Consider the following 23141-nt stretch of genomic DNA (forward strand, 5'->3'; position numbering starts at 1 on the left):
TTCCTGTTTACCTGTGTTCTGCGTTTCCTCTAAGCCAGCTCAGTGATTATGGAGGAAAGATAGACTGAACTGTCCGGTAATACTTTGTATTCTGGGTGTAGAGGCTCCACATCCTTCCCAGGGGGAGATAAGTAAATGCCTTGGGCAATACTCTGCCCCTCTGGGCCCAGAGCCCCTCACTTTAGCCTGTGGGTCAGTTCAGCTGCTGCCTACCTTAGCATACACGGGGAGGAGAGAGAAGAGCCAGGGACCGCTCTGCAGTTACACACTCTGCTGTGTGCCTGGGGACCCTTCCTTTTCCTTATAACCACGGACTCTGAGCTTGGGCTTCCCCAGAACTGTTTCTGCCCAGGGATAAGTACGGGTGCACCTCTTCTTGGTATGTTCTGCTTTATCGCGCTTTGCAAACACTGCATTTTTTTTTATACATTGAATGTTTGTGGCAACTCCGCATCAAGCAAATATACTGGCACCATTTTTCCAAGAGTATGCACTGGCTTCGAGTCTGCGTCCCTTTTGGCAATTCTTGCCATGTTTCAGACGTTCTCGTGATCATATCTAGCGTGTGGATCTGTTATCGGTGATCCCTGATGTGACTACGGCAGCTGTTCTGGAGTGCCACAAGCCACGCTTGTGTAAGGCAGGGAACTTAACAGACAAATGTCGTCTGCATTCTGACGCGCCCCGGCTCTCCCCCTTTTCTCGGGCCTCCCTATTCTCTGAGACACAACAATATTGAAATTAGCCCCATGTCCTCTGTGTCTTCAGGTGAAGGAAGAGTTGTACATCTCCTACTTTAAACCAAAAATTGTGAAGGAAACATTTCAAAAATGAGGCTGAAAGCTAGACCACCGGCAAAAGGTCATTATCCACTGAAGGGTCAGACAATCTTTAGCTTTTTTGTTAGCAATAAGGTCTTTTTAAATTAAGGTATGTACTTTTTTTTAGACATAATGCTATTGCACACTTAATAGACTATGGTACAGTGTAAACATAACTTTTATGTGTGCTGAGAAATGAAAAAAATGTGTGTGACTGACTTTCTTGTGCTATTTGTTTTATTGCAACGGTCTGGAACTAAACCCACAATATCTCCAAGGTGTGTCTCTGCTCTTCTGTGCATGCTTTGGGCCACATTTCTACAGGTTATTTCTCCCATGATTTTATCCTATATGGTCATTTTGTTTGGTTGAGGGGTGTGTGTGTGTGTGTGTGTGTGTGTGTGTTTGTTTTAATATTTAGGAAGCCTTAAGATCTATGGTCTACTATTATCACTTTCTTAATAAAAATAAATCAGAATAGATACTGATGTTTCAGTCTGAAATACTGCTTCTCTCATTTTGTGGGGTTTTTTTTTTTTTGACAACAAGAAAGATGTATGCTTAGGATATAACCTTAATAAAACCTCCCCAAATTATCTTGAAAACCCAAAAGGTGGGAACAGGACCTGCCTTTCCAACTAGACAGCTTTGCTCATTCTAGGCTTCTTGAGGTCAGAGTTGATAATATCTACAACTTGGGACTTACTTAACATAGCGTCTGGCTCATAAGAGAAATTCAATAAATGTTTATTGCACAATGAAAGGAAGGAAAGAAGGAAGGAAGAAAAGAAGAAAGGAATTTTAAGAATCATTTCTATTAGGGTCAACGCAACATGTTTTTATTGAGCATTTTACTGCATAATATTTTTTAAAAGTGTTTTATTCAGATTTGTAACACTTGTGCCTAGAGGGCAAGTTTCTTGCCCTCCTAGAGCGTGTGCGCACGAGCGGGGGGAGATTAGAAGCATGCTTCCTAAAGTCTAAGGTTAATATCCTCAGGAAAAAAAAACTGATATAAATATACTGTAACTAAATCAGGCTTTAGAGGAGAACAGAGAAGGCAATTACTTGGTAATTTGGACAAATAGAGAAGCTTATTTCTAGGTGACTAAAACTAGCGGTGGAGGAGGCAGAGAAGAGAGGTCTAAACCATGTTTTGTCACAGGCACAGGAAAGGTTTTGCAGACGTATCGCCAGCTTTTCCATATACTCTCAGTCATAAAAAGGAGCAATAACTGCCTGTTTTTAAAAGATGGCTTAAAAGCAAACAGATGACAGATAAACTAGAGCAGGCAAAAATCATTTCAAATATTAAAATGATCTTTTGAACTTTGTTAATTTTTAAGTGAATGTTGCTGTTGAAACACAGTAGGCTTGTGCTTTTAGGAGGGACTCAAAATTAACAAGCAAGAGGTTTGCCCTTCTGGTGGGTGCTCCAGTCTGAAAAACTGAATAGTTCACTTCTGTTCTCCACCTTGCATAAATTCTCCAGCGTGAACAAGAGCAGGGGCAGGATGCCTGCAACCCGGATACTGGGAAGCGGCGGGAGGGGTGGAGGATAAAAGGAAAGCAGACAGCAGGGAGGCCGAGAGAAGAGAGATTCTCGCTCACCCAGCTGAGGTTGGTCGTATGATCGGAAAGGTGACAATGCACCAAACTCTAAAAGTGTGTTTTCCAACATCCTCCCAATGTCGCCTTCTCATATTCTGCGCCATGTGAGACTGAGTTCCTTCTGAAAAGTAAGCCTATCGGCATGCACAGCCAGATGCTGAAAAGCACGGCAGCGAGGCAGCGGACACAGCTGTCCGGCAAGTGGCCACCTTTCTGCAGGGTGGTGTGAGATGAGAACAGAGAGGAACTGTAGGTAGGGAGCGGTCTAGAGAACCAGCAGTGGGGACAGACATCCTGAAGAGTGTCATTAAGTTGCTTGGCCTCTTTCTGCCTCAGCTTCCTCACCTACAACATGGGGGTAATAATGGTAATCAGCTCTTACGATTGTGGTCAGGATTAAACAAATCACGTACGTAAAACTCTCAGCGTAGTTCTTGGCACACGTGAACATCTGATAGTGTACTCTTTTTATTATGATTAATTTCTTCATACCACCTGGCTGCAGTACCTTAAACAGGCCATTCTTAAAGCACAGTCTGGTGATCCCAGAAAGTTCTGGAATGTTCTCAAAGGGCCCAAAGGTCAAAACAATTTTTGTATAGATATTATTTTCAAAATGTAAAAAATATGACTTGCCTTTTTACTCTTATTCTGGCATGAATATGCAGTGAAGTTTTCCAGAGGCTGCATGGTACATAATGCCACAAGAGATTGAATACAGGGGCAGATAGGAGAATCTAGCTTCTTTCTGTGAAGTCAGACATTAAAGAGATTTGCAAAAATAGAGAACAATGTAACCCTTCTGACTAAATGCTTTTGTTTTAGGAAACTATAGTTACTTTTCATAAAAATATGTTACATGTGCTACTACGGAGGCTGAGGCAGGAGAACCACTTGAAGCCAGAAGGCGGAGGTTGCAGTGAGCTGAGATTGTGGCACTGCACTCCAGCCTGGGTGACAGAGCAAGACTCCGTCTCAAAAAAAAAAATAAAATAAAAAATGTTCCATGCAATTAGTTTATTATTATTTTTAATGAATTAATAAACACTTTATAAATTTCTTAGTTTAAATGTCTAATACAGTAAATATAAATATATGGAACCTACATAAAACCTCTTTGGAATCCTTAACAATTTTTTTTTTAAGATAGAGTCTCTCTCTGTGGCCCAGACTGGAGTGCAGTGGCATGATCTCAGCCCACTGCAAACTCCACCTCCCAAGTTCAAGCAATTCTCCTGCCTCAGCCTCCTGAGTAGCTGGGATTACAGGTGCACACTACCACACCTAGCTAATTTTTGTATTTTTATTAGAGACAGCATTTTACCGTGTTGATCAGGCTGGTCTCGAACTCCTGACCTTGTGATCTGCCTGCCTCACCCTCCCAAAGTGCTAGGATTTACAGGCATGAGCCACCTCACCTGGCCCAGAAGCTTTAGTAATTTTTAAGAGTGTAAAAGGGTCCTGAGACCAAAAATGTTCAGAACTTCTGCCGTAAATCTCATAGGTAATCATTAGGATAATTCCTTTTTTCACTATTTTTATTGAGTTTTAAACTTTTTTATTATTTACAAAGGTGATAGGAAGATTTAGAGCATAAAAATAAATGAAAAAAAGGATTAAACATCCTATAATGAAACCACTCAGTGACAGGCATTATTAATACGTTGGCCTGTATACTTCTGGTGTTTAATTCATGAATATATCATGCATATATAATTAAAATGGAATAATATGGTACACAATATTTGGGGACTTATTTTTTATTTAAGATATATCATAAAAATTAACTATGTCATTAGCTGTTATCCTACAATATCCTTTATAGTAACTATTATCATTTATTTAATTAAGCTCCTATTTGGGGCCATTTATATTGTTCACTTTTTTTACATTACACAGAATGTTACAGTGAATATCCTTTATATGCATACTTGATAATTTCTTAGAATAAATTCATAGAAGTAGAATTTTTGCATCAAAAATATGCTTTTTTTTTTTTTGAGACAGAGTCTTGCTCTGTGACTAGGCTGGAGTGCAGTGGTGCAATCTCTGCTCACTGCAACCTCCACCTCCTGGGTTCAAGCGATTCTCCTGCTTCAGCCTCCCGAGTAGCTGGGACTCCAAGAGCATGCCACCATGCCTGGCTAATTTTTGTATTTTTAGTAGAGACGGGGTTTCACCATGTTGACCAGGCTGGTCTCAATCTCTTGACCTCGTGATCCATCTGCCTCGGCTTCCCAAAGTGCTGGGTTTACAGGCATGAGCCACTGGAGTCTCGCTCTGGTGCACAGGCTGGAGCGCAGTGATGCGATCTCTGTTCACTGCAACCTCCTACTCCCTCCCAGTTTCAAGAGATTCTCGTGTCTCAGCCTCCTGAGTAACTGGGACTACAGGCGCACACTTCCAAACCCTGATAATTTTTTGTATTATTTTAGAGATGGGGTTTCACCATGTTGGCCAGGCTGGTTTCGAATACCCAACCTCAGGTGATTTGCCCACCTGGACCTCCCAAAGTGCCAGGATTACAGGTGAGAGCCACCTCGCCCGGCCAAGAAATGCATATTTTAAGGTTCCTGGTATCTGTTGCCAAATCACTCTTCAGAAATATTGTACAAGCACCTATATTGGCAGTTTATACTTGACATCCTTGCATTAATTAGTATCTTTGCCAATCTGATAGATTTAAAATCTCATTTTTATAATTTATATTTCTTCAATTACTAGCACGTTTGACTATTTTTTCATATTTATCCTGGCTTTTTAATATTTTACTTTCTGTAAAATGCTTATTAGAATAATGCATTTTTATTGAATTGATGTCATTTCTAAAAGTCACTCACTTCCTTCAAGTATTATATACTGGGTTACACACTGGCTTTTAAAACACCAGTGATGACGTAACTGTATGATTTTTATATCTTTATTAAGTAAGTGAAATCCTGTTGGGTGAATGCAGTTGCCGCAAACCCTCCTCACTGTGTTTTGTCTCTATGAAAATTTGAATTTCAAAAAAACAGGTAACCATCATTTATATGACCTAAGAATTAGGAGTATTCAATGGAACCGTATAAAATTACAAAATGCTATTTAAAAGTAAGTCAAATTATTTTTTACTTTTAAAATTATTTTTCAATATTTGAAAATATTCAAAAGCAAATAAAAATAAATATAGTTATTTAAATTTTTTTGGCCACGAATAATTTCCCAAGCCTAGGATGATATTATCCAAGTCAGGCAACGCTCCCAGGAACGTTAACTGATGAAAAAAGGAACCTCGCCTGGGTGTCACAGGAAAGAGACAGATACCTAAGGATGGGACGGTGCAGGGAAGGTAGGTTAGTTAGGGCCCCCGGGGGCCATGGCCAACGGTGGTATCCACAGAGTGCTGGATGAGTGTGGGCTGAAACAACAAAGTGTCAGACAGTGGGTTAGTCTAAAGTTGGGCTGGCTACAGCCTTATCGTTCCAGCACGTGTGCCCTCTTCTCGCTCCTCAACCCCTGCCTATCCACTGTCTGAGACCAAAGTACAAGAGACAGGACTTAAGGAGAAGTCACTGGAAAGAGCTGGGCAGAGCAACAGCCCCCAGATTAGCAGGCTGGGGCTCAGTCCCATGAAAGGCTCCAACAGGAAGAAAAATCCAGGCTGACTGTACGGCTCCATCCACGCATCAGAGGCTAAAGACCTCCGTAGAGCTTGGCACATGCCTCACACCAAGTCAACAACAGCGAGTGCCAAAGATCCTCCCTGCCCTTGTTAAGAAGAGCTAAACAAGTAGGTTAGAGCAAGGCTGTAAAGAGCTGAGGAAGGAACAGACCGGCTGAACACCAGGTGCTTCTAACTGTAATGCCACTAATGTCAGCCTGTCCCTGAAGCGCCAGGCAGCATCCTGCACACAGTGGGGCCTGCAAATATTTGATCAGCATTCCTAAGAATTTTTGTTAACTCTTCAAAACAAGGATTTTGTTTATTAAAAATAGTGGGGAAAATGAAAGCTTTACTCCCATTTATGTCACTGATCATTTTATCTACAGTGGGGCCTGCAAATACTTGATCAGCATTCGTAAGAATTTTTGTTAACTCTTCAAAAACTTTTTTAACCAAAAAATAGTGGGGAAAATAAAAGCTTTACTCTCATTTATGTCACTGGTCATTTCATCTGCTTAAAGTCTCCTACTGGAAGTCGTAGTAAATATTGAAGCCGTTCCGATCTGCCTTGCCAGTTGGTACTTAGGGAGAATGAAGCAGTGGATTACAAGAATGGCTTCTTCAGAAGCTTTGAAGTCTACTGTTTTAGGCTTTACAATCACAGGAATGTCTCATCTACTTCCCTTTCTCCTTTCTTTTTTAATCTTTTGTTTTTTTAAAAAAATACCTATAAACACACCAACCTATGTTGCTATAATGATTTTCTTAGTGAACACTGTAGTTAAGGTTACACGCAGGCTTTTATTATAATCCCTCATCTTCACTAGTTCCCAAGTTTTTGAACATATCCCTTTAACCTAAAATTTTCCAGGCTTTGTTCCTTGTTCAGATATGCTTTAAACTCAGTCTGTTCAGCTACTTCTGAAAAGGGAAAAAAACAAGAGTGTAATGTCCTTTCTATGAGTATTAGAAAGCCTAATTTATAAAAGTTGACGTATTCATCAGGGCCACTCATTACTTGGGAAAGGGGTCATCACCCAGGGAATTACCAAAGAATTGAACGAACAGGAGAGAATAGTCAGGTGATGTGTAAAAGGCCAACCAATTTGGCTCCTACTCAGATAATCACAATTCAAAATATGTGAAAACCAGCCTGTTGATAAGTGGGTATTCCAGATACCAGAATTTTCTACTCTAAGAATGAATATCATTAACTGTGAGTTCTTTTAACGCACTTGAGAGTAGCTTTCGTGTACAGCTACTACTATTCAGTGGCCTACTCTGGTTTAAAAATTAATCTTCAATTCACTATGGTTACAAAATCAAAACTTCCTTAAGTATTAAGGAATATTAATTAAGCCTAATACATTAGGGCCTTAAATTAATATTTTGTCCTTTCTACAGAATTGATTAAATGCCTGAAAATATTCTTAATTGTATTTATAAATTCAATATATCCATTTTTCCTTTAACGATAGCTTTTTGACTCAATAAGCCTTTCCAAAATGTTTAAATAAATCATATAAAGATGATAAATAAATTTAACTTAAAAATCTCAAACCTAAGCCAGTTACTTAATGCCACATTTAAAATTTGAATCATAAGTCTGACATTTACTCTAAGAAGCCAAATTTTCTTAAACTATAAATGCTTAAATTAGTAACCATGCACAGATTTATTTATGCAAAAATGTTAATACTATGGGTTTGGATTTTATATACACTGTGTATTTAATTCTGTATCGAGGTTAGTTAAAGGTTGTTTACCCACTAATATGTAATTATGTCACCCCAAGCAAATTTTAGGGTTACTTCTCAGTCCCTCAAGACCCTTGTCTGCTTCCATTATGCTAATAATTCTTTTCTGAGTTGTTTCTCTCCATGTCTTTTTTTCTGAGTTATAGTACCTGCCTGCTGCTACCAAAAATCCAGTTACCATTAATTTCTTAATGAAAAGCAATTTAGCCATTCTGGCTAAATTTATCCTAATTGGATTTGGCCTAAGAAGGTCTTCTTTTTCATCCCAAAACTTTTACCAACTTTTTTAATATAATAAGCTTTAAAAAAAATCCGGTGGTCCTTGAGATATCTGGTGCCTTAACTAATGCTCCTGTTCTAAAATGTTGAAGCAGAGTAAGATATTTCATTCCAAATAGCATTTATCTTCCTTCCAGGTTAATTAAGTGTCCAGCTTCCTAAGAACCAAGATCATGATTATTACTTTTTTTTATTTTTGTTACTTACTTATTTTTGCAGACAGGGTCTCATTATGTTTTCCAGGCCAGAGTGCAGTAGCTACTCACAGGCACAATCCTAGCATGCTGCAGCCCTCAACTCCAGGCCTCAGGTGATTCTCCCACCTCCGACTCCTGCGTAGCTGGGATTACAGGTGCATGCTACCACAGCTGACTTTACTCTCCTTTTAACTCCACACATACAATTGTCTTCTAACAATGTTTCTGTTGGTTCATGCAGGCCCAGAAATCATGGTGGTGTCTTTTGAGAGCAAATGCAGCAACTTAAAGATAGGTACAAAGTTTTTGCTACTCATCCCATTGAGAAGCGGAGGCTACTTCCCCTCCCCTTGAATCTGGGCTGACCTTCATCACTTATTTTACCAACAGAGCAGAGTAGAAGCAAAGCCAGGCCAGCTTTGGTGCCTGGTTTATTTCACCTCTCCTCCAGGTTCATCTGTGTTGCCACAAATGCAAATGACAGAATTTCATTCTTTTTTGTGGCTGAATCATATTCCATTGCATATATCTATAGACCAGCTTTTCTTTATCCATTTATTTGTTGATGGACACTTACGTTGATTCCGTATCTTAGCTGTATATAGTACTGCAATAAATTTAGGAGTGTAGCTATCTCTTCAATATACCGATTTCCTATCATTTGGATATATATACCCAGTGGTGGGATTGCTGGGTATATATATGGTACTTCTATTTTTAGGTTTTTTCTTTTTCTGAGGAATGTCCATGCTGTTTTTGTAATGGCTGCGCTAATTTACATTCCCATCAATCTGTATATAAGAGTTTCCCTTTCTCTTCATCCTCACCAGCATTTGTTATTTTCTGTCTTTTTTATAATAGCCATTTTAATGGGAATTAGATAATGGATTGTTGCGGTTTTGATTTGCACATCTCTGATGATTGGCGATATCAAGCATTTTTTCATGTACCTGTTGGCTACTTGTATGTCTTCTTTCGATAAATGTCTATTCAGATTAGGTGCCCATTTTTAATAGGATTATTTGGGGGGACGGTTGCCGTTGGGTTGTTGGTTTTTAAGTTTCTTATATATTTTAAATATTAATCCTTTGTCAGATTAATAGTTTGCAAATATTTCCTCCTATTCTGTATTTTGGCTCTTCACCCCGTTGTTCCCTTTGCTTTTTAGAGGATTTCTAGCTTGGTGTAATCTTATTTGTCTATTTTTGCTTTTGTTGCCTGGGCTTTTATGTTCTTACTCAAAAAATCTTTGCTCAGACCTATGTTCTGAAGTATTTTCCCAGTGTTCTCTTCTAGTAGCTCCATAGTTTCTGGTCTTATATTTAAGTCTTTAATCAATTCTCAGTTTAATTTTGTCTCTGGTGAGAGATAGGGGTCTAGTTTTATGCTACTGCATATAGACATCCAGTTCCCCCAGCATTATTTATTGAAGAGACCATCCTTTCCACAGTGAGTGATTTTGGCACCTTTGTCAAAAATTGGTTGGCTGTCAATGCATGGGTTTATTTCCGGATCCTCTATTCTGTTCCACTGGTGTATGTGTCTTTTTATGCCAGTACTATGCGATTTTGGTTACTATAGCTTTGTAATATATTTTGAAGTCAGGTAGTGTGCTGTCTCCAGTTTTGTTTTTTGCTCAGAATAGCTTTGGCCATTCAGGGTCTTTAGTGGTTCCTTACAAGTTTTAGGATTGTTTTCTGTAAACAATATCAATGGAATTTTGATAGGGACTGCACTAAATCTGTACAGCATAGGCATTTCAACAATATTAATTCTTCTGGTCCATAAACATGAAATACCTTTCCATTTTTTATGTGTCCTCTTTAATTTTTAAGAAGTATTTTATAGTTTTTATAGTAGAGATCTTTCATCTCTTCAGTTAAATTTATTCCTAGAAATTTTATTTGTTTGGTAGCTATTATAAATGGAATTGCTCTTCTGATTTGTTTTTCAGATTTTTTGCCATTGCTGAATAGAATTGCATCCTGATTTGTATCTTGAAACTTTACTGAATTTGTTTATTAGTTGTAAGAGTTTTTGGTGAGTTTTTAGGCTTTTCTAAATATTAAATTATGTCATTTGCAAACAAGACAATTTGACTTCCTCTTTTCCAGTTCAGATGCTCTTTATTTCCTGCTCATGCCTAACTTCTCTATGTAGGACTTCTCATACCATGTTGAATAAAAGGGGTGAAATTGGGCATTCTTGTCTTGTTCCAGATCTTAGGGAAAAGGCTTTTATCCCATTCAGTATGGTGTTAAATGTAGATGTATTATATATGGCCTGCATTGTTTTGAGATATGTTCCTTCTATAACTAATTTGAGATTTTTATTGTGACACAATAATGAATTTTATCAAATTCTTTTTTTTGTACCTATTGAGATTACCATATAGCTTTTGTCCTTCATTCTGTTGAAGTAGTGTATCACAGGTATTGATTCACATGGGTTAAACCAGCCTTGCATCCTTGGGATAAAACCCCCTTGATCATAGTGTATAATCTTTTCCACGTGCTGTTAAATTTGATTTGCTTCAATATTCTGTTGAAGATTTTTACATCGGTGTTCACCAGAGATTGGCCTATAGTTCTGGGGTTTTGTTTGTTTGTTTGTTTGGGGGTGTGTGTGTGTGTGTGTGTGTGTGGTGGTGGTGGTTGTGTCCTTGTCTGGCTTTGTTATCAGGGTAACACTGGCCTCCCAGAAAAAATTTCGAAGAATTCCCTCTCCTTCCATTTTTCTAAAAGTTTTACAGAATTTAGCAGTGAAGCCATTTAGTCCTGGACTTCTCTCCATTAAGAGATGTTTTATTGCTGATTCAATCTTGTTACTTTTTATTGATCTGTTCAATTTCTCTACTTCTTCATGATTTTATCTTGGTGGGTTGTATGTGTCCAGAAAGTGATTCATTTCTTTTAGTTTTGCCAACTTGTTGGCATATAGTTGTTTGTAATAGTCTCTAATTATCCTTTGTATTTCTGTGGCATCAGTTGTAATGTCTCTTTTTTCACCTCTGAATTTATTGATTTGAATCTTCTCTATTATTCTTACTAATCTAGCTAAAGGTTTGTCAATTTTGCTTATCCTTTCAAAAACAACTATTTAGTTCATTGATCTTTTGTACGTTTGAATCAATTTCATTTACTTCTTCTCTGATCTTTATGTTTCTTTTCTTCTAATAATTTTTCACTTGGTTTGTTTTTGCTTTTCCATTCTCGTGAAAATGGAAATCATTAGGTTGTTTATTTGAAATATTTCTATTTTTTATATATTTGTTTATTGCTATAAACTTCCCTCTTAGTACTGCTTTTGCTAATCCGATAGGTTTTTGCATATTCTGTTTCCATTTTCATTTGTTTCAAAAAATTTTTAAATTTCTTTATCAATTTTTTGATTGACTTATTGGTCATTTCCAAGCATGTTGTTTAATTTCCATGTATTTGTACAGTTTCCAAAATTCCTTTTGTTATTGATGTTTAGTTTTGCTCTATGGTGATCAGAAAGGATAATTGTTATTATTTGAATTTTTTTTAATTTTTAAGCCTTATTTTGTGGCATAACAATGTTCCACGTGCTAATGAGAAAACACATTCTGCAGCAGTTGGATGAAATATTCTGTAAACGTCAGGTCCGTTGGGTCTAGAGTGTTGTTTCACTGTAATGTTATATTTTTATTCTCTGTCTGAATGATATGTTGTTTGCTGTAAGAGGAATGGTAAAGCTCCCTCCTATTACTGTATTGCAGTCTATCTCTTCCTTTAGATCTATTAATATTTGCTTTAAATATTTAGGTGTTCAGTGTTGGACGCATATATATTTACAATTGTTATATCACCTTGTTATATTGATCCCTTTACCATCATATAATGGCCATCTTTATCTTTTTTTACAGTTTTTGACTCAAAGTTCATTTGATATAAGTGTAGCTACTCCTGCTTTTTTTCTTGTTTTCTTTTTCATAGAATATCTTTTTCTATGTCTCTTTTTTTTTTTTTTTTTTTTTTGCACAGAATTAATGCTTATTCCACCTTTGTGTCATATTCCTGGATCCTTCACCAATGTTACAGAAGGGAAAACACAAAAGCAAAACAAATGAAAAACTTAAATCAGAATAACTAATGTTATCAAGTAGGAAAACAAATAAATTAAAATCTAGCAGCCATCAGCAAGAGCACAGCAAAGACAATGCTGTAAAGGAAACAAAGAAAATTGCTAGAAAACTGTATGCATCGTAATCTTTCAAACCAGAAAAATATGTTCCCGCATCCAACAGAACATCAACAGAATTTTTTTCCTGTAATGTATAGAAATGCCAAGTTGTTTTTTGAATATTGTGGATAGGTAAAATGTATATGTAATTAATGGTAATTCTACTTAACTATTAGATAGTGGGCCAGAAACACATCTATGGATTCTGGGGATGTTTACTGTGATTCTTTGACTGGAAGAGTGGACACTGTAGCCAAAAAAAAAAAAAGAAAAAAGAACACAGAAGTACAAGACAAAGGTGAATGAGACTTCTCTTAGCAACATCTACATTGAAATCAAATTTTAATTCAGCCCCCTCTGCTTTTTGAAGAAGCTTTTGTTCAGCTCCCAAATCTCGATCGCTTGACACAGTCTCCTATGAGAATACTCAGAAGGTGTCTTCTTAAAAAACAAACCTATTTTTAGCCGTGGAGCTGCTCTTAGAAGCTATGTCTGCGTGGGACTGATAACCAATCACTATCTTTGGAGGATCCTAACCTTTCCTTGTATACCCTCCCTATGTGTGTAACAGCTTCTCCGTTTTCCCATTCAGTAATTTATATTGCCATCTTATCACCTTTAGCTCTAACATTAACAACAGCACCACATACATCATCACTGTAGTCTCCAATAAGGCACAGCAGTGTCTCTAGCCAAAAACAATCAAGGTCACTTTGTCTCTGCTGTTTGTTCAACGTAATTAGGTATCGTCCTCCCTGTTTGTTTTTCTCATCTTCCCACATAGGCTCAATATTGTCCTTAAAAAGTGAGTAGTCACAGCCAGGCATTAACTGACTAGACAACTGGATATGGTTGTACGCAGCCCAAAAGTCTTTAACAGTATCAAACTTAGACATCAGCCGCAGGTTTGCTTTCATCATTTTTAAAAAACCAGAGCGCCCAGACAGGTACAGTGGCTCACACCTGTAATCCCAGCACTTTAGTAGGTCAAGGCAGGCAGATCATGAGATCAGGCATTCAAGCAGCCTGGCCAATAGGGTGAAACCCCGTCTCTACTAAAAATACAAAAATTAGCTGGGCATGGTGGCACGCGCCTGTAGTCCCAGCTACTCAGGAGGCTGAGGCAGGAGAATTGCTTGAACCTGGGAGGTAGAGATTGCAGTGAGCCGAGATTGGTGCCACTGCACTCCAGCCTGGACAATAGAGTGAGACTCCATCTCAAAAAAAAAAAATACAATACAAATACAAAAATTAGCTGGACATGCTGGCATGCACCTGTATTTCCAGCTACTCCAGAGGTTGAGGCATGAGACACTTGAACCCAGGAGGCAGAGGTTGCAGTGAGCTGAGATCACACCACTGCACTCCAGCCTGGGAGACAGAGCAAGACTCCACCTCAAAAAAAAAAGAAAGAAAGAAAAAGAAAAGGAAAAACCAGAGTGCCCAACTGTTCTGTAGTGGATGTTTAATATAGTGTTCTGGATTAGCAACCTCCTGAGTAGATTCTGTTTTCTGCTCTTCTGCAGTTGGGGGATTACAAGCAGGGGTGGTTTCCGGTTCCAGAGGTGTCTTCTTTGATCAATCTCTCTCTTCATTTTCAATCTGTGTCCTTACAGGTAAGGTAGTGCCTCTTGTAGGCAGTATATACTTGGGTCTTTTTTTTTTTTAATCCATCCAATTACTCTACACTTTTGCTGTTGCTGTTGTTCTGTGAGATGGAGTCTCCCTCTGTCTCCAGGCTGGAAGGCAGTGGCCTGATCTTGGCTCACTGCAACCTCCACCTCCTGGGTTCAAGTGATTCTCTGCTTCAGCCTCCTGAGTAGCTAGGATTATAGGCGCCCACCACCACGCCCAGCTAACTTTTGTATTTTTAGTAGAGACAGGGTTTTACCATGTGGACCAGGATGGTCTTGAACTCCTGACCTCAAGTGATCTGCCCGCTTTGGCCTCCCAAAGTGCTGGGATTACAGGTGTGAGCCACAGCACCTGGCCTCCATTCAATTACTCTACACTTTTAATTGGAGGATTTAATCCATTTACATTAAAATCCATTTAATCCATTTACATTTACTGATAGATATGAACTCATTCTTTTCAATTTGTTAATTGTTTCAAGTTGTTTTGTAAATCTTTTGTTCACTTCTCCCTCTCTTGCTTTCTTCCTTGTGGTTTGATGACCTTCTATAGTGGTATGCTTTGATTCTTTTGTTTTTATCTTTTGTGTATCTATTACAAGCTTTTGCCGTATGGTTTCCCTGAGGCTTATGTAAGACATCTTATGCTTATAACAGATTTATTTATGCTTAGAACAGCTTGATTTTGATTGTATACACAAACTCACCACTTTTACTTCCCTTCTTTCCATGTTTTATGTTTTTTATTTCACACTGTATATCTTTTTATAATATATTCCATAGCTAATTTTTGTAGCTTTTTAAAAATAATGTTGCCTTTTGACCTTTATAATACAGATATAAATAATCTATCCACCCATTATAGTATTAGAGTGTTTTGTATTTGACAACATACCTGCTTTTACCAGTGACTTTTATACTTTCATATGACTAATTATGATACTAATTAGCATCCTTGTCCTTCAGCTTAAAGAACTGCCTTGAGCATTTTTTGTAATGCAGAACTGGTGTAATAAATTCTCTCGGATTTTGTCTGAGAAAGTTTTTATCATTCCCTTGAATTTGAAAGACAAGATTATCTGAATATAGTATTCTTAATTGGCAGTCTTTTTCTTTTAGGATTTTGAATATATTATTCCATTCTGTTCTGGTTTGCAAGGTTTCTGCTGAGAAGTCCATTGATTGATTTACGGATCCTCTATATGTCATAATTTGTTTTTATTCATGCTGCTTTTAACACTATCTCTTTGACTTTGTTGACAGTTTGACTGATATGCTGTGGATCTCCATAGGTTTGTCTTATTTATTATCCTTAAAGAGTTTTTTAATCTGTCTTTCTAATTTAATTTAAAGACTTAGGCAGTTTTCTGCCATTATTTCTTTGAATATGTTTTGTGTTCCTTTCTCTCTTTCTTTTACTTCTGGCACACCAATTATGCATAAGTCATTCCTCTTGATGGTGTTGATAAGTCTCTTAAGCTGTCCTCACTCTTTTTCATTTGTTTTTCTTTTTGCCCCTCAGATTGGATGACATCCAGTAATCGGTTTTCAAGTTCACTGATCCTTCCTTCTGCTTAACCTAGTCTACTACTACCATTGAACCCCTCCATTGGATTGCTCAGTTCAGCTATAGCATTCTTCAGATCTTTAATTTTGGTTTAGTACTTTTTTATACTTTCTATCTCTTTGTTGAAGATCTTTGTTTGATCTTGCATTGCTGTCTTGATCGCTATGAGCACCTTCATGATTGTTATTTTGAATTTCCTGTCAGGTAAATCACAAAACTCCACTACATTTGGGTCAGTTTCATGAAGACGCATCTTGTTCTATTGTTTGGAATATACTCCCCTATTTCTCTTTTTTTTTTTTCTTTTTTTTTTTTTTTTAAACAGTCTCTGTTTTAATTTTCGCCAGTGCAGTATACTCCCCTATTTCTTATTTTACTTAATTCTCTGTGTTGGTTTCTGCACATTAGATAAGACATCTACCTCTCCATCTTGGTAGACTAAACTTCTATGGAGAAGGTTCTCATCAATGAATCCAGCCAAAGATTTTAAGATGTCTCTCTAATCCTTGAGTTTGTCCACATTGCTATCTCTGTTTTTGATGGTCATTGATATGGTTTGGCTGTGTCTCCACCCAAATCTCATCTTGAATTCCCATGCATTGTGGGAGGGACCTGGTGGGAGGTAATTTAATCACTGGAGCAGGTCTTTCCCATGCTGTTCTCATGAGAGTGAATTAGCCTCAAGAGATCTGATGGTTATATAAAAATGGGAGTTTCCCTACACAAGCTCTCTTCTCTTGTCTTCTGCTATGTGAGGTGTGCCTTTCACATTCTACCATGATTATGAGGTCTTCCCAGCCACATCAAACTATAAGTCCAATAAATCTCTTTCGTTTGTAAATTGTCCAGTTTCAGGTATGTCTTTATCAACAGTATGAAAATGGTCTAATATAGTAAAATGGTACTGGGATTGGGGCGCTGCTGAAAAGATACCTGAAATATGGAAGTGACTTTGGAACTGGATTATAGGCAGAGGTTGAAACAGTTTGGAGGACTCAGAAGAAGGCAAGAAAATGTGGGAAAGTTTGGAGCTCCCCAGAGACTTATTGGATGGCTTTGACCAAAATACTGATAATGATACGGACAATGAAATCCAGGCTGAGTTGGTCTCAGATGGAGATGAGGAGCTTGTTGAGAACTGGAGCAAAGGTGACTCTTGCTATGGTTTAGCAAAGAGACTGGTGGCATTTTGGCCCCTGCCCTAGAGATTTGTGGAACTTTGAACTTAAGAGACATGATTTAGGGAATCTGGTGGAAGAAATTTCTAAGTAGCAAAGCATTCAAGAAGTGACTTGAGTGCTGTTAAAGGCATTCAGTTTTAAAAGAGAAACAGGGAGTAAAAGTTTGGAAAATTTGCAGCCTGGCAATGCCATAGAACAGAAAATCCCATTTTCTGAGGAGAAATTTAAGCTGGTTGCAGAAATTTGCATAAATAAGGAGGAGTTGAATGTTAATCACAAAGACAATGGGGAAAATGTCTCCAGGGCATGTCAGAGGTCTTCATGGAAGCCCCTCCCATCATAGGCCTGGAGGTCTAGGAGGAAAAAGTGGTTTCCCAAGCTGGGCCCAGGGTCCCCATACTGTGTGCAGCCTAGGGAGTTGGTGCCTTGTATCCCAGCCACTACAGCCACTACAGCCATGGCTGAGAGGGGCCAACATAGAGCTTGGGCCATGGCTTCAGAGAGTGCAAGCCCCAAGCCTTGGCAGCTTCCATGTGGTGTTGAGCCTACAAGTACAAAGAAGTTAATAATTGGGGTTTAGGAACCTCTGCTTAGATTTCAGAAGATGTATGGAAATGCCTGGATGCCCAGGCAGAAGTTTGCTGCAGGGGTGGGGCCCTCATGGAGAACCTCTGCTAGGGCAGTGCAGAAGGGAAGCCCTATACAAAGTCCCTACTGTGGCACTGCCTAATGGAGCTGTGAGAAGAGGGCCACCATCCTCCAGACCCCAGAGTAGTAGATCCACTGACAGCTTCCACCATGCACCTGGAAAAGCTGCAGACACTCAATGCCAGCCTGTTAAGACAACCAGGAGGGAGGCTGTACCTTCAAAGCCACAGGGGCAGAGCTGCCCAAGACCATGGGAGCCCACCTCTTGCAACAGTGTGATCTGGATGTGAGACCTGGAGTCAAAGAATATCATTTTGGAGCTTTGAGGTTTGACTGCCCTGCCGGATTCTAGACTTTCATGGCCTGTTGCCCCTTTGTTTTGGCCAATTTCTCCCATTTGGAATGGTTGTATTTGCCCAATGCCTGTACCTTCACCTGTACCTCCATTGTATCTAGGAGGTAACTAACTTGCTTTTGATTTTGCAGGCTCATAGGTGGAAGGGACTTGCCTTGTCTCAGATGAAACTTTGGACTGTGGACTTTTGAGTTAATGCTGAAATTATTTAAGACTTTGACAGACTTAAATCATGATTGGGAAATCATGATTAGTTTTGAAATGTGAGGACATGAGGTTTGGGAGGGGCCAGGGGTAGAATGATATGATTTGCCTGTGTCCCCATCCAGATCTCATCTTGAATTCTGACATGTTGTGGGAGGGACCCAGTGCAAGGTAATTGAATCATTGGAGCAGGTCTTTCCCATGCTGTTCTCATGAGAGTGATTAAGTCTCATGAGATCAGATGGTTGTATAAAAATGGGAGTTTTCCTGAACAAGCTCTCTTCTCTTGTCTGCCACCATGTACGATATGCCTTTCACCTTCCACCATGTTTGTGAGGCCTCCCCAGCCACATGGAACTGTAAGCCCAATAAACCTCTTTTTTTTTTTTTTTTTTTGTAAATTGCCCAATTTGGGGTATGCCTTTATCAGTAATGTGAAAACAGACTAATACAGTCCCCTGAAACTTAGGATGTACCATGTCTTGTCAGTATCCCAAGACCAGTTTGAGAGAAGCCAGAACCTTTAGATATAGTTGGAAAGCTTGGGGGACTGGTGTGAGTTACAAATCTTTCTATCTCACAGTGAGACTGGGTGCAGGTGTCTGTATCCCACTCTGTCTAGACTAATCCAGGAGAAGATTGGTGGCAAATGCCTGGACTCATGTCCAGGCTGCACCTTCTGATCCTGGAGAGAGAGCTTCTGGGAATAGGCCCATTATACATCCACCTGTTTGTTTTCTATGGCCTTGGGTCACTCCAAATGGCAAAGTTCTCTGAACTTCCAGAGGAAGGTTGTTCAGGAAGCAGTCCCCTGGGTGGGAGCTATGGAAGTTGTGGCACGTGGTGCATGGCCAAATTCCTCTGAGAAAGACTGGATAGGCCTGAATTTGTCTCTGTGGCAAGCCAGGGAGATAAATGCCAAGCTCTGGCTTCAGCTAATGGCGGGCTACTGTTTGCTTGCCTCACTGGCTCCCTGATGTAAGTTTATTAGAGGCCAAGCTGTCAAGTAGCCACTGAGTGTGGGTGTGGCAAGCCCCTTATGAAGAGAAAGGGAAAGCAGCATGTTCCTGCTTCTTTTCTGCACTGCCCCGAGGGGTTATAGCCCCTGGAAGTATTTGGAAGCCCATTTAAAATCACCTCTTTGTTCTGGGATCAGAGAAGACTCACACATGTTTATGTCCTTCTGTTCCCAGAGCTATTAGGTTTAGGATGGAGCCCTTCAAGAGGTAGCTTTAACAATTGGGGCTCTCAGTGTGTGTCCTAAACCCCTTCTGGTGGAAAAACAGGGAGTTGCATTTTTTTAGGCCCCTTCTCTGCTCCACTCCACAGGGATGAAGTCCCTGATGGCGTTTGCGCGCATGTTTAAAGACACTATCTTTTTCTTGCTATCTGGGGAGATGTGTATTATGCTAGTGTCACCTGGTCCAAGAGCCATGAGATTAATGATACAGTCTTTTAGGTGGATGTGGTAAAAGTTGGGATCCTTAGTATGGACGCAAACTCCTCCAGACTGGCGGTGAGTTACTAATTGGCTGTCTCTCTAAATCTACAACGCAAGTTAGTTTGAAGCCAGGCCATTTGCTTGCTTGGCAGCCACCAAAACAGTGTTTGAGGGTGAGAGTAGGCAATGGAGGGCTGTGGGTTTTTTAACGCCTCTTCCGTGCACTGCTCCTGGGGGATGAAACACCTGGAGGTGTCTGGATACCCATATAAGACCACTACTTTATTTCCTATAACCTGGGGGACACGTGTGTGTCTAATCCCCACTGTGTGTAAAACGACAGGGAAGCATGAGGTCAAGGCCTTATATGTGAGGTCCAGACGCTCTTCTCCACAGGGAGAAACTGGGCATTGGAGACTCCTTTTCCAGTTTTATGGCATAGCGCCCAGGGTGAGGTCTGTGCCTGTGTGCCTCGGCATCTCCTACCTGTTTTGAGTTGTTTTCTTAGGTGCTCAGTGGGTGGGCATCTCTCAACTGGCCTCTGACTTTCTCTCAGAGGGAACTGATCCATGGACAGATGTTTATTTGGTGCATCTGTAGGTGAAGGGAGAGTCAGAAGCTTCTGTTTGCCATGCTGGTGGTGTCACTCTTAGGACTATAGTTTTAAACCTGAACCTTTGGCTTTACTTGAGCCAAAGCCAGCGCTCAGTTGTTGAAATATGCTACAGTGTCATAGTACATTCAGAAAAACATCTGCTTTCACATGGCCTCTGGACTGTTTTATACCTTTATTCAATGCACCCTAGTAGCTGGAGTCTCTTTCTCTCCCTTTCTTTTCCTTCTGTCATTTTAAAATCATTTCATTTTTTTAATATTTTTCTTTTTTATTCTTTTTTTATGCTTTCCTCCCCTTTCTGTTATCCTCTTTCTTCTATGTCTCCTCCTTCTGTCATTTGTTAGTATTTTCTTTTATGGAGACAATTCTAAGAAATATGTTTTTAAAATAAGCAACATTCGCCCTAGCGTTACCACTGGAGCTAGCATGAATTGAGAACATGCTAAGTGCCTCCATTATCTCATTTATCCCCATTGTAACCCAGTGAAATAGGTGTAAGTAATATTTTCATGTTAAAGGAGAACACTGAAGCTTGAATTTTCATCTGGAATCTTGAAGTTAATCATTCCCAGAGTCACGATGGCATCTTGGATCCCCTGGTACAAGAGGCAGCTTAGCGTCTCTTTATCCAACTGGACGTGAACATGCTCAGTATTCTCTTTTCCATAGAGCGTATTTACTCTTTTAAAGAAATTGGCTCAAGACCATCTCACACTGAGTCCAATGGGCTCAAGTATTTACCCTGCGGTAATTTCTTCAGTTCCTAAGTGCATATATTTATCCTTTTAAAAGGCGTCTCATTGGTTCCCTGACCTATTAAGTAAGAGTTATTAAGGTAAAAAGCACCAAGTGGCAGCTCCCATAATTTCACCCCATCCCTTAGCTAGGATAGTAAACTAGAAGCAACCATATGATCCAGCAGTCATGTTTCTTGGTATTTATCCACTTGAACTGAAAACTCATACCCAGACAAAAACATGAATGTTTATAGCAGCCTTATTTGTAATTGCCAAGACATGGAAGCAATAAAGATATTCTTCAATAGATGAGTGGATAAATAAACTGTGGTACCTCCAGACAATGCAATATTATTTAGTGCTAATTAGATACATGCATAGCACAGGTAGAAGAGGAAGTCCATAAAGATTCAAGGGTCTGACATATCAACAAAAGTTTTTTCCTATTATTTTATTATAGACATTTCAAACATACAGAAAAGTTGAAATGGTTTTACAGTGAACTTCTGAGTATTCACCACCTAGATTTTTATTATTTTTTAAATTGTACTTTAGGTTCTGGGGTCCATGTGCTGATCATGCAAGATTGTTGCATAGGTACACACTTGGCAAGGTGGTTTGCTTCCTCCATCGCCCGTCACCTGTAACTGGCATATCTCCCCAGGTTATCCCTCCCAGCCTCCCCACCCCCTGCTGTCCCTCCCTTAGCACCCCCCAGCAACCCCAGTGTGTAATGCTCCTCTGCCTGCACCACCTAGATTTTTATTGAGAATTTTTAAATTTTAAAAAAATTTAATTTTTATTTCAATAGGTTTTTGGGGAATAGGTGGTGTCTGGTTACATGAATAAGTTATCTAGTGGTGATTTCTGAGATTTCGGTGCACCCATCACACGAGCGGCTTTCACTGCCCGCAGTGTGTGGTCTTTTATCCCTAGCCACCCTTTCCCCTGAGTCCCCAAAGTCCAATGTATTCTTCTTATGCCTTTGCATCCTTATAGCTTAGCTCCCACATATGAATGAGAACATACGATATTTGGTTTTTCATTCTTGAGTTACTTCACTTAGAATAATAGTCACCAATTCCATTCAGTTTGCTGCGAATGCCATTATTTCATTCTTTTTTATCACTGAGTAGTATTCCACGGTATGTGTATATATGCAAACACCACATTTCCTTTATCCATTCATTGACTGATGACATCTGGGCTGGTTACATATTTTTGCAATTGCAGATTGTGCTGCTATAAACATGCATGTGCAAGTATCTTTTCAGATAATGACTTCTTTTCCTCTGGGTAGATACCCAATAGGGATTGCTGGATCAAATGGTAGTTCTACTTTTGATTCTTTAAGCAATCTCCACGCTGTTTTCCATAGTTGTACTATTTTACATTCCCACCAATGGTGTAAAAGTGTTCTCTTTCCACTGCATCCAGGCCAACATCAATTATTTTTTGATTTTTGATTATGGCCATCCTTGCAGGACTGAGATGGTATCACATTGAGGTTTTGATTTGCATTTCCCTGATAATTAGTGATATTGAGCATTTTTCCATTTGTTTGTTGGCCATTTGTATATCTTCTTTTGAGAATTATCTATATATGCCCTTAGCCCTCTTTTTGATGGGATTGTTTGGTTTTCTCTTGCTACTCTGTTTGAGTTTGTTGTAGATTCTGGATATTAGTCCTTTGTCAGATGTGTAGATTGTGAAGATTTTCTCCCACTCTGTGGGTTGCTGGCTAACTCTCCTGATTATTACTTTTGCTGTGCAGAAGCTTTTTAGTTTAATTAAGCCCCATCTATTTATCTTTGTTTTTGCTGCATTTGCTTTCAGTTTCTTGGTCATGAAATCTTTGCCTAAGCCAGTACCTAGAAGGGTTTTTCCAAAGTTATCTTCTAGAATCTTTATGGTTTCAGGTCTTAGGTTTCAGTCTTTGATCCGTCTTGAGCAGATTTTTGCATAGGGTGAGAGATGAGGATCCAGTTTCATTCTCCTACATGTGGCTAGCCAACTATCCCAGCACCATTTGTTGAATAGCGTGTCCTTTCCCCACTTCCTGTTTTTGTTTGCTTTGTCAAAGATCAGTTGGCTGTAAGTATTGGGGTTTATTTCTGGGTTCTCTATTCCAGGTTCTCTCTATACCAGGATCATGCTGTTTTGGAGACTATAGCTTTTTAGTATAGTTTGAAGTCAGGTAATATAATGCCTCTAGATTTGTTCTCTTTGCTTAGTCTTGCT

General features: G+C 39.2%; 1 long non-coding RNA gene and 1 pseudogene across 1 annotated transcript in view; both read right to left on the minus strand.

Moving 5' to 3' along the window:
- Positions 1–1363: 1363 nt before the first annotated feature.
- LOC135270783 (uncharacterized) overlaps positions 1364–23141 on the minus strand; it is a 39888-nt gene continuing 18110 nt past the window's right edge. Inside the window, exons 3-4 of the long non-coding RNA XR_010338910.1 lie at positions 3069–3180; positions 1364–2777 (exon numbers count right to left, since the gene is read on the minus strand). This is a non-coding gene — a long non-coding RNA (uncharacterized LOC135270783). The remainder of the gene's footprint in view (positions 2778–3068; positions 3181–23141) is intronic.
- On the minus strand, positions 12960–17860 carry LOC105721096 (eukaryotic translation initiation factor 4E-like; annotated as a pseudogene).

The sequence above is a fragment of the Aotus nancymaae genome, unplaced genomic scaffold (genome assembly GCF_030222135.1).
Source record: "Aotus nancymaae isolate 86718 unplaced genomic scaffold, 86718_ANA_hifiasm-v0.15.2.pri h1tg000067l, whole genome shotgun sequence".
NCBI classification, from domain to species: Eukaryota; Metazoa; Chordata; class Mammalia; order Primates; family Aotidae; genus Aotus; species Aotus nancymaae.